The 11124-nt window shown below is 38.0% G+C and overlaps 1 pseudogene; it reads right to left on the reverse strand.

Moving 5' to 3' along the window:
* Positions 1 to 565: 565 nt before the first annotated feature.
* LOC116741308 lies at positions 566 to 2561 on the reverse strand (annotated as a pseudogene).
* Between the last annotated feature and the right edge of the window lie 8563 nt (positions 2562 to 11124).

The following is an 11124-nucleotide window of genomic DNA, read 5'->3' on the forward strand; positions in this document are numbered from 1 at the left end:
AGAGAAAAGATAACTACAGGCATACCTCAGAGATATTTTGGGTTTTGTTGGAGACCACGGCAATAAAGCAAGTCACATGAATTTTTTGGTTTTCCAGTGCATATACAAGTTAATTTACAATATACTGAAGTCTTTTAAGCATATAATAGCATTATGTCTAAAAAATATATACATACTTTATTAAACAAAATTTATTTTATTTTTGGCTGCATTGGGTCTTTGTTGCTGTGCACAGGTTTTCTCTAGTTGCAGCGAGTGGGGGCTACTCTTCGTTGCGGTGCGTGGGCTTCTCATTGTGGTGGCTTCTCTTGTTGCGGAGCACGGGCTCTAGGCACGCAGGCTCCAGTAGTTGCGGCGCTTCGGCTCAGTAGCTGTGGCTCACAGGCTCCAGAGCGCAAGGTCAGTAGTTGTGGCGCACGGGCTTCGTTGCTCCACAGCATGTGGGATCTTCCCGGACCAGGGCTTGAACCCGTGTCCCCTACACTGGCAGGTGGATTCTTAACCACTGGGCCACCAGGGAAGTCCTACATACTTTAATTTAAAAATACTTTATTGCTAAAAAATGTTAACCATCATTGGAACTTTCAGTTATTTGTAATCTTTTTGCTGGTGGAGGGCCTGGCCTCGAGGCTGCAGGCTGCTGGCTGATCAGGGTGGTGGCTGAAGGCTGGGGTGGATGCGGCAGTTTCTTAAAATAAGACAACAGTGAGTTTGCCACATCAATTGACTCTTCTTTTCATGAACGATTTTCCCTGCAGCATGCACTGCTGTTTGAGAGCATTTTACCCACAGTAGAACGTCTTTCCAAATTGAAGTTAATACTCTCAAACCCTGCCACTGCTTTGTCAACTACGTTTATGTACTATTCTAAATCCTTTGTTGTCATTTCAACAGTCTTCACAGCATGGTCACCAGGAGTAGATTCCATCTCAAGAAATCACTTTCTTTACTCATCCATGAGAAGCAACTCCTCATCTGCAAAAGTTTTATCGTGAGATTGCAGCAATTCAGTCACATCTTCAGGCTCCACTTCTGATTCTAGTTCTCTTGTTGTCTCCACTACATCTGCAGTTACTTCCTCTGCTGGAGTCCTGAACCTCTGAAAGGCATCCATGAGGGCTGGAATCAACTTCTTCCAAATTCCTGTTAATATTGATATCTTGACCTATTCCCATAAGAATGTCCTTAATGGCATCTAGAATGGTGAATTCTTTCCAGAAGGCTTTCAGTTGACCTCGCCCACAACCATCAGAGGAATCACTATCTATGGCAGCTGTAGCCTTATGGAATGTGTTTCTTCAATAATAAGACAGTTGCAATGACTCCTTGATCCCTGGGCTGCAGAATAGATGTTGTGTTATCAGCCATTAAAACAATATTAATCTCGTTGTATATCTCCATCAGAGCTCTTAGGTGACCCGGTGTTTTGTCAATGAGCAGTAATATTTTGAAAGGAATCTCTTTTTCTGAAGCAGTAGTTCTTAACAGTGGGCTTAAAATATTTAGTAAACTATGTTGTGAGCACACATGCTATCATCCAGGCTTTGCTGTTTCATTTATAAAGCACAGGCAGTGTAGATTTAGCACAGTTCTTAAGGGCTCCAGGATTTTGGAATGGTAAATGAGCATTGGCTTTAACTTACTGTGTGATGAGCTGCATTAGCCTGTAACAGGATAGTCAGGCTGTCTTTTGAAGCTTTGAAGCGAGGCATTGGCTTCTCCTCTCTAGCTATGAAAGTCCTAGCTGACATCTTCTTGCAACAGAAGGCTGTTTTATCTACACTGAAAATCTGTTGTTTAGTGTAGTCACCTTCATTCATTGTCATAGCTAGCTCTTCTAGGTAACTGGCAGCCGCTTCTACATCAGCCCTTGCTGCTTCACCTTGCCCGTCCAACTTGTGGAGGCAGCTTTTCCCCTTAAGCCTCATGAACCAAAACCCCTGCTAGCTCTAAACTTTTCTTCTGCAGCTTCCTTACCTTTCTCAGCCTTCGTAGAATTGAAGAGAATTAGAGCCTTGCTCTGGATTAGGCTTTGGCCTACGGGAATATTGTGGCTGGTTTGATCTTCTCTCCAGACCACTAAAACTTTCTCCATATCAGTAATTAGGCTGTTTTACTTTCTTATCATTCCTGTGTTCTCTGGAGTAACACTTTTAATTTCCTTCAAGAACTTTTCCTGGGAAGGGAGAGAGATAAATTTGGAGATTGGGACTGACATATACACACTACTATATATAAAATAGATAACTAATAAGGACTTACTGTATAGCACAGGGAACTCTATTCAGTACTCTGTAATGGCCTATATGGGAAAAGAATCTAAAAAAAAAAAAAAGAGGGGATATACATATATGTATAACTGATTCACTTTGCTGTACACCTGAAACTAACACAGCATTTTAAATCAACTATATGCCAATAAAAAATTTTTTTAAAAACCCAACTTTTCCTTTGCATTCACAGCTTGCCTGACCGGAGCAAGAGGCCTAGCTTTCAACCTATGTAGCTTTTAACATGCCTCCCTCATTAAGCTTAATTATTTCTAGCTTTTGATTTAAAGTGAGAGACATGCGTCTCTTGGGAATTCCCTAGCGGTCTAGTGGTTCGGACTCCACGCTTTCACTGCCGTGGCCTTGATTCCATCCCTGGTCAGGGAACTAAGAGCCTGCAAGCTGCACAGCGGAAAAAAATGAAGCGAGAGGTGTGCATCCTTCCTTTCACTTAGAGGCCATTGTCGGGTTATAAATTGGCCTAATTTCAATATTGTGTCTCAGGGAACAGGGAGGCCCAAGGAGAGGGAGTGAGATGGAGAATGGCCGGTCAGTAAAGCTGTCAGAACACACACAACATTTATTGATAAAGTTCTTGGTTGGTGCCCCCAAACAATGACAATAGTATCATCAAAGATCAGTGACCGCAGATCACCATAACAAACATAATAATAATAAAAATGTTTGAAGTATTGTGAGAATTACCAAAATGTGACACAGAGCCATCAAATGAGCAGATTGTTGGAAAAATGGCACCGATAGTACCTGCTCGTTGCAGGGTTGCCACAAACCTTCAGTTCTTAAAAAATACAACATCTGTGAAGTGCAATGAAGCGAAGCACAACGAAAGGAGGCGCGCCTGTATTCTGCCAACTGGAGAAGGGCGTCACACTTCACAGTGGGGGCTGAGGCAGGGTGGGGCAGTGCAGCAAGCCTCCTGGAGAAGTTGGCTTCAGATCTGGAGTTTGATGGAAACCAACACACTGTGCAGAAAACTCAGCTTAAATTTAAACACGCTGCCACGAAGCCCAACCGGTGCAGCACTGTGTGTCTCGTTGATGCCTGTTCTAGCAGTGAGATCCAGGCGCTAATATTCTGAAAGGCAGCTCTCACCTATGGGCACTAGACAAAGAGCCGGAAGTGAACTCTCACACTCTGTTGTGACTGAGAGAGGAGGGCAGCTCTTTCATAACCTTATCTTGAACTTCATGTTTATTATTTCCACGCGTATGTTTATATGTCTAATATATAAGTATGCATCCGTAACTAATATATGTTATTAAAATGATATATTTCCATGAGTACCTATAAATGCAAATGAATAGGAAAAAAGAGGCAATGTATGTACCGAACTGACATCATTGCTTACTTCTGGGGAGACAGGAAGAGTGGAAATAGGTAAGAGTAAAGTGGGACTCTCATTTGATGTGATATTGAGTTATGACATGGAGGTTGTGTTCGTTTTATAATTTTTACATCAGCAAAACAAAGAAACATGGTTTATTATTTTTTAAATTTGTTTTATTAAAGTGTATAGTTGATTTACAATGCTGTATTAGTTTCTGGTGTATGGCAAAGTGATTCAGTTATACATATATGTAATAGTTTGCATGTGCTCATCCCAAACTCCCAATCCATCCCTCCCCACCCCCCGCCTTGGCAACCACAAGTCTGGTCTCTATGTCTGTGATTCTGCTTCTGTTTCATAGATAAGTTCATTTATGTTGTATTTTAGATTCCACGTATAAATGATATCATAAGGTATTTGTCTTTCTCTTTCTGGCTTACTTCACTTAGTATGATAATCTCTAGGCCCATCCATGTTATAGCACAGGAAACTATATTCAATATCTTGTAATAGCCTATAATAGAAAAGACTGAAGAAGTATATATGTGTGTAACTGAATCACTTTGCTGTACACTTGAAGTAACACAACATTGTAAATCAACTATACTTCAATTTTAAAAACACAAAAAGGCTGAGGAAAGTCTAGCTGGAGGAAACATTCCGTTGTTCAAGATTTACTGAGTACCTACTATGTGCCAGACCCTGTGCTAAGCTCTTAGAATCTTTAAGATTCTACCAAGATATGGACTTTTGGGTCATTAGTAGCTGAGGTCAGCAGAGAAATGTTGGACTTTGCATTTTGCCTTCACACAGTCTTCTATTCTTTTCTTAATCTTTCCTGATGAGGAAAATGAATTGTCTCGGTGTGGGAATGTGTGCCAGCAATAAGTCTCCAGAGACCCAGAAAATGAAGTAAATGCCTTAACAAGGAGACAGAATAAGTGAACTGGAAGGGGAGGGGAGGGGAGAATCCTACGGGTACCTGCCTCTTACATTCACTCTCCTAAACAGCTGCCCACATCTTCAGTGTCATGATTTCTGAGTTAGCATCCCTAACCAATTCTGTGCTCCCCTAAGGACAGAGGAAAAGAGGGTCAATTATGTCCCCTCAAGCTTCAAAGCTGCAAAACTTTAAGAAAGTTCAAATGGTCCACTTCTGCCAGTAATGCACAGTGCCAATATAGTCCTGCCATCTGTTTTAAATTCTAAGTGCAGCAACTGCTACATATCTTACATAAATATTTAAACCAGCTGCCAAGACAAAATTTGGTTAATGGCATATTTTTAAAGTATCTAATTCCGAGTGTGATATGGACCAGAAGTATGAAGATTTTTTAAAAGGCTGGAAAGCCTTTTTCAAGTAGAATGGAATGCAAAGGTCAATTATATGCTTATTTTGTTTCTCTACTAAAACCAGAAAAGTTTGCCCTTCCTAATCATGCCAGCTGACTTTTTGAGTCAGTGTGTGTTATTAATCGCCCTCATAACCCTGGCTTAATTTAAACACAAAAATGTGGTGCGGTCATGTGATTGGAATGTTCTTTATAGTCCTTGCCTTTGGGGGATTAAAATACTAACTTTAACTTTTTTTTTTGAAAGAGTGGTCCCCATTCCCCAAATTAGTTCCTTCAGGAAAGTGAAGATTATTGAAAATAAAGTATTGGGGGAAAAGAAACAAAAAAGTGAGAGAAATAATCACTATGCAGTGTTGATTCTGGAAGCAGAATATGTGCCTCAAAGTCTTGACAAACAACCCTGCTTGGTGGGCCGGGTGGGTAGCCAGCCATTAGAACAGCCAGCTGAGATTTTAAGAACAAAGAGTCTTGGCTCAAGTGATGTGATTGGTCCAAATGTCAAAATCATTTGGGGATTTTGTATCCCCCCTGTTGATTCTTTGTTTAAGTGCTACAAGGAAGCTGTAGGAGGTCATAATTACATGAAATACAACAATTAGTAAAAGCTTGCTTTGAATAGAGTTTTTTAAAATTTTAAAAATTGTTTTTATTGAAGTACAGTTGATTTACAGTTAATTTCAGGTGTACAGCAGTGATTCGGTTATATACATAAATGTTTATATATATATATTTTCAGATTCTTTTCCCTTATAGGTTATTGCAAAATATTTAGTAGAGTTCCCTGTGCTATATACTGTTGGTTAACTATTTTATGTATAGTAGTGTGTATATGTTAATCCCAACCTCCTAATTTATCCCTCTCCCCACCCTCCTTTTCCCTTTGGTAACCATAAGTTTGTTTTCTATATCTGTGAGTCTCTTTTTGTTTTGGAAATAAGTTCATTTGTATCTTTTTTAAAGAGTTTTTAATATAATATAAATGTTTATTAATGATAAGATATAATAGCAATCTATGAACACATATTGAAAGTCATGAAACAGCTGTATAGACGTAGATATAGATATATGTATATACCTTTGCAGTGAAATGATTCATATACCTTAAGCTTTCAAAATGATGGACCTTTCAGAATAATAGAGTGTATACAAAGCAAAAACAAAAAGTGGGCTTTTTTCCTTTATATTTTCACTTCATCATCACCTCCTTAAGTGGGAAAAAAAACGTGCTTTAGTTTTAGATAAATTAAATGACCCCGGGGAGAACATTTTTTGCAATTACACAGTAAGACTGAAGAAAATATGTTTATTTTAATGATCTTTAATTTAATATGGTACAGGTTTTTCAAAATAACAGTGTTTCAGGATATGCTGGAAATTTATACCTAAATACCTAGGTGAATAATATACCTAAATAATTAGGTATATTAATAAATATACCTAAATACCTAGGTGAATAAGTGACTTGCAGTCATTGGGAATTTAGAGTAACTCCTCTTCCTGAGCCTGAAGAATTTATTTTTTCTTATTATTTTTTAAAATTAATTAATTAATTTATTTATTTTTGACTGCATTGGATCCTGGTTGCTGCGCACGGGGTTTCTCTAGTTGTGACGAGCTGGGGCTACTCTTTGTTGCGGTGCACGGGTTTCTCATTGCCGGTGGCTTCTCTTGTTGCGGAACACGGGCTGTAGGCGTGCGGGCTTCAGTAGTTGTGGCACGCGGGCTCTAGAGTGCAGGCTCAGTAGTTGTGTTGCATGGGCTTAGTTGCTCCGCGGCATGTGGGATCTTCCCCGCCCAGGGCTTGAACCCGTGTCCCCTACATTGGCAGGTGAATTCTTAACCACTGCGCCACCAGGGAAGCCCAAGACGTGGAATCTTTAAGTTTCTGTGCAAATTGTCCTTAAAGTTTCCGGTGTGTTTGCAGAGCACTTCAAAAATGCAAAGTGTTTATTAAGTAACCAGAGATGACAGCAGTAATAAGTGCAGGCTGACCTTATGAAGATGTCTTTTGTTGCTTCCATACTTGGAGAGAGACTAGTGGCTCATCCGAGATGAACCTCAGACAATCTTAAGCAGAGTAACTGCCCAGCTAAGAGATTCCTTCTTCCCTACAAACTAAATTCAGGACACCGAAAGAGGTATCAGATAAATGTGGGAATGGAACAGAAATTGAAAAACAAGCTATAAAACCGTGCTATTTGTGTCTATTGTTTTGAAGGGTGTCAGTCATTACGTAGTGGCCATGGTTGATTAATGTCTATGTGGTGCCATCATTTTTAACAGAGACAGCAGCTGGGTTTATTTAATCAGTAGTTGATCATCGAACAATGTTGCTTTCCTGCAAATGGGTGTGAACTGCCAGAGAATCAGGAAGGTTTATTTAAATGTGGATATGATTTTTAATGTTAGTAGTAATATAACCTCTAAGACAGTGATTCTCAAATTTTAGGTTTTTAAGGATTATTTGAGAAGATCTTTTTTCATGCATTCTGGGACCCCAATCTTAGAGATTCAGATACAGATGGTCCAGGGAGAGGTCCCCAAATAGTCGTGTTAAACAAACTCTCCAGGTTATTCTGAGGCATGTTGGCCTATACCACAATGTAAGATATTCTGTATCCTGAGCATCTGCTTTTGTTAAAGCCACCTGACATCTGAGATGCTATGAGTATTTAAGCAATTTACCTCTGCGCTAAGTTATTGAGAACATGGGATTCCCTTTGAAAAAGAAAACTGTCTTTGACCTACATCATTTCTAGGGACAAAAAAAAATTGAACAGGAATAAAAATAACTCAATAAAGAACTCTTCTTCTATCTTTGAGGATGACAGTGGATTTAGAAGACACGCTCTTCCTAATAAAAATCATAATCAAGACAAAATGATAGGTCATTTAAATATTAACTGTTGAAAAGAGGTTTATTTGCTGATACTAAAAATTGCATAACTACTAAAAATTTTAAATCTAATGAGAAACACTTAAAAACCAAATACCATAATGTCTATATACTCTTTCAAAATTTAAGAATTGAAAGATTAATTAAAAATCACATCAAGATGAACTGTTTCATGAGAAGAATAAATTTTCAAAAGTAATATCAGAGCTCAGAAATGTAAGTTATTGACTAAAATAGAAATTATTTCAAATTATAATAGAAAAAATTAGTACAGAAGTCAATAATTATTCCATTTTGCAAAAATAATTTTGGCATGGGTCTTCACAATAAGCCAGTATTTTGTAGACTCAAGTATTTCTTCTTGGACAGGATGAAATACAGATTATTTTAACTGCATAGAAGTTTAGTTAATAAGCTTTTTGTTTTCTGTCTGTTTTATAAGCACTCTAGTATGTGCAAGTCTAGCATCAATGCTTGTATAGAGTGTGGTGGAAGTGTGACTAAAGAAGAAGAGAGAAGGCCAGGCGGGGGAATGTTACTATTAACCGAATAACGGAGACGAAGGCCCTTGAGCTAGGACCTCAGACCAGCCAACGTGAAATATTGAGCCTGGGTATGAAGAAATTTCAATGAGATGAATGATAGGAGTGATAGTTACACAGTCAGACATTGTGTCTATATACAATCCCTTTGGAAAATGGAGGTAAATATCTGGATCATTTGGACTCAAAGAAGCCTTGATTTTTCCCAAAAGGCCATTTCAAGATTCTTGGTGATTGGTATCATGGGCATGCTCCTTTACCTCTCCAAACCTCAGTCTTTTCTGTAAAATGGAGACAGGAATCCCCACCATGTTCATTTGCTGGGTAGATTAAAGGAGGTTATGTACACGGAATGCCAAGCACATGAAAGGCTTAATCCCTCAGAGCTGTCACTGTTATGAGCTCTTTTCCGTGTAAACACCATTTATTCTCATGTGATAACTTTATAAAGGGTAGGCTCAATGCCCAATTCTTGGAATCAAAGAAATGCAGGTTTGGAAGAATGTTAAAGGTCTTCTCTGTCCCAAGCCCTCCCTCTTCATCCGGTGCCAGGTCAGAACCTGTGAGAGTTCAAGAGAGTTTAAAGCAGGCTAATAAGTTGGCTCCTTCCTAACTGATATTCCCTAAACAGTTCACATTTATTTAGGAATTTAAAAATTAGAATAAAGGCAAAAGGTTTAATTTTCGCTTCTCATACTTGGTAACCTTACTCTGGGCAAGGCTTTTAGCATAGTTTTGCAACTTACCAATTGAACGATCAAAACTGATTTCCCCTGAGTTGAAATGTAAGACTCCATCATTGCTTCCAAATTCTCTTTTGCAGCACTGGGTCAATAGGTAAAAGCTGACATTAAAACATGAGCTTTAATTAACTAATTAATCGATAGTTAACATTATATAATGAGTTAATAAATCTTAAAGTTTGCATGCCAGTGTGTTTGGAAGTTGTGTGGGATCCGAAAACGAGACTCAGTTTGGCGTTTTCTTTTTAAAGCAAATCTTAATGTCATATACCCTTTTGAAAAGGTTAATTTCTTATATCCAAGGGTGGTTATATCTTGGTAGTATCTTTCTCGATGGCCACTAACATAGATTATGCCACAGGTGAAATGGTCCTTAAGGTTCCCTGAGACCAAGCTTCGTAATGGACAGGGATTCCTCCAGCTTGATTTTGCCGAGGCAGTCGTCGTGGTTAATTAACGACCACAGTCATGACTGACACGGACAGCTGAGGCCAGGCATGGAATGTAGAAACACAGGCTAAAGGACAGGAAGAATTGCATAATTAACTAAATGTTCAGGGCAGAGTCAACAAAACAGTTGGTCTTGACGACCAACCCATTTTCTCTGCAGTTGCTGAAAACTGTGTGGGTAGGATCCACAGATAATTGGTTCCCTTCTCCATTTCATTTTGCCTGTCTAAACATTGCATAAATAATTACTTGATAAATTCAATGTTGATGTTGGCACGTGAACAGACAGACAAGAGTGACTGCTTCTTTCAAAATTTATAAATCCAATATAAATAGTAATCAAACCCCAAAGGAGAATGCTTAAAAATATTCCTATTTAACATTCACAATCCAATTTAACTTGCCTCATTTTAACCCACACACTTGTGGAGCTTAATACAGAAACACTCTTGGCCTACATTTAAAATAATGTAACATTTGACAAACTGTTCAAGTACTGAATTTAAAAATACACTCTGCATAAATTATGGTTCTCATATAAACTCCAGATGCATTACTTGCAGGATTAACCTGGGGTTTATTTCTTCCTCAATGCACCATGTATACACACTCACACAAGTATGCAAACACAAGAAAAATGCTAGAAAACATAGTCTGAGAACATACCATGAAAAAATATTTAATAAGTCAGGGTAGGTAAACGAGTAGTCAATGGAAAACAATTATTTTAAAATTTAAGTTTTCTTTAAAATTACAATTTAAGTATCTCTTAAAGGTACACAAGAAGACATAGACTACCTGCCTCACTCTGGAACTAAAATAGACAACTCATTAGCCACATTATGGCAGCCAAATGGCATGAATTCTTTAGATGCTGAACCTGGTTAAAATAGCAAGAGCAAATTTCATGAACAGAGTGAAGGGGAGGAAGAGAAGAGAGAAGAAAAAGTCTAATATAAAAAAAGTCCAATTCCTTCTAGTTGTTTTAAATCTAAGGGAAAATTAAAACTCTTATTAAGCTGTAACTGCAAAAATTAAAAAGGAAATCCATTTGTTCAAAAAAAAGAAACCTTAGGCAACGGGGGCTGAGGCTGCTGACATTTATTTGTTATTTCCTATTGTAACCACATCAACTCTGCCATACACATCTGACTAAATGCACTTGGTTGTTGTGTCTAAAAATGTTCAAGGAATGTACAGGAGAAAGAAGGTAGAAAATCAAATACAACGAGTAGAATATTTTACAAAACTGAAAATGACACCAATTAGGTTAAAATAAAGAATATCCAATTAACATACCTAATTTCACTTTTGTGCTGTATTTAAAGGATTTTTTCAACCTTCAAATTTAACTTATTTTTGAAAAGTACCTTTACTGAAATATAATTCACATACCATTTAATTAATTCAGTGGTTTCTAGTTGAGTTGTACAATCATCACTTCAATCAATTTTAGAACATTTTCATCACCAAAAAAGAAGCCTCGTAACTATTAGCAGTAAGTCCTCATTTCTTCCAAA

Source organism: Phocoena sinus, chromosome 16 (genome assembly GCF_008692025.1).
Source record: "Phocoena sinus isolate mPhoSin1 chromosome 16, mPhoSin1.pri, whole genome shotgun sequence".
NCBI lineage: Eukaryota > Metazoa > Chordata > Mammalia > Artiodactyla > Phocoenidae > Phocoena > Phocoena sinus.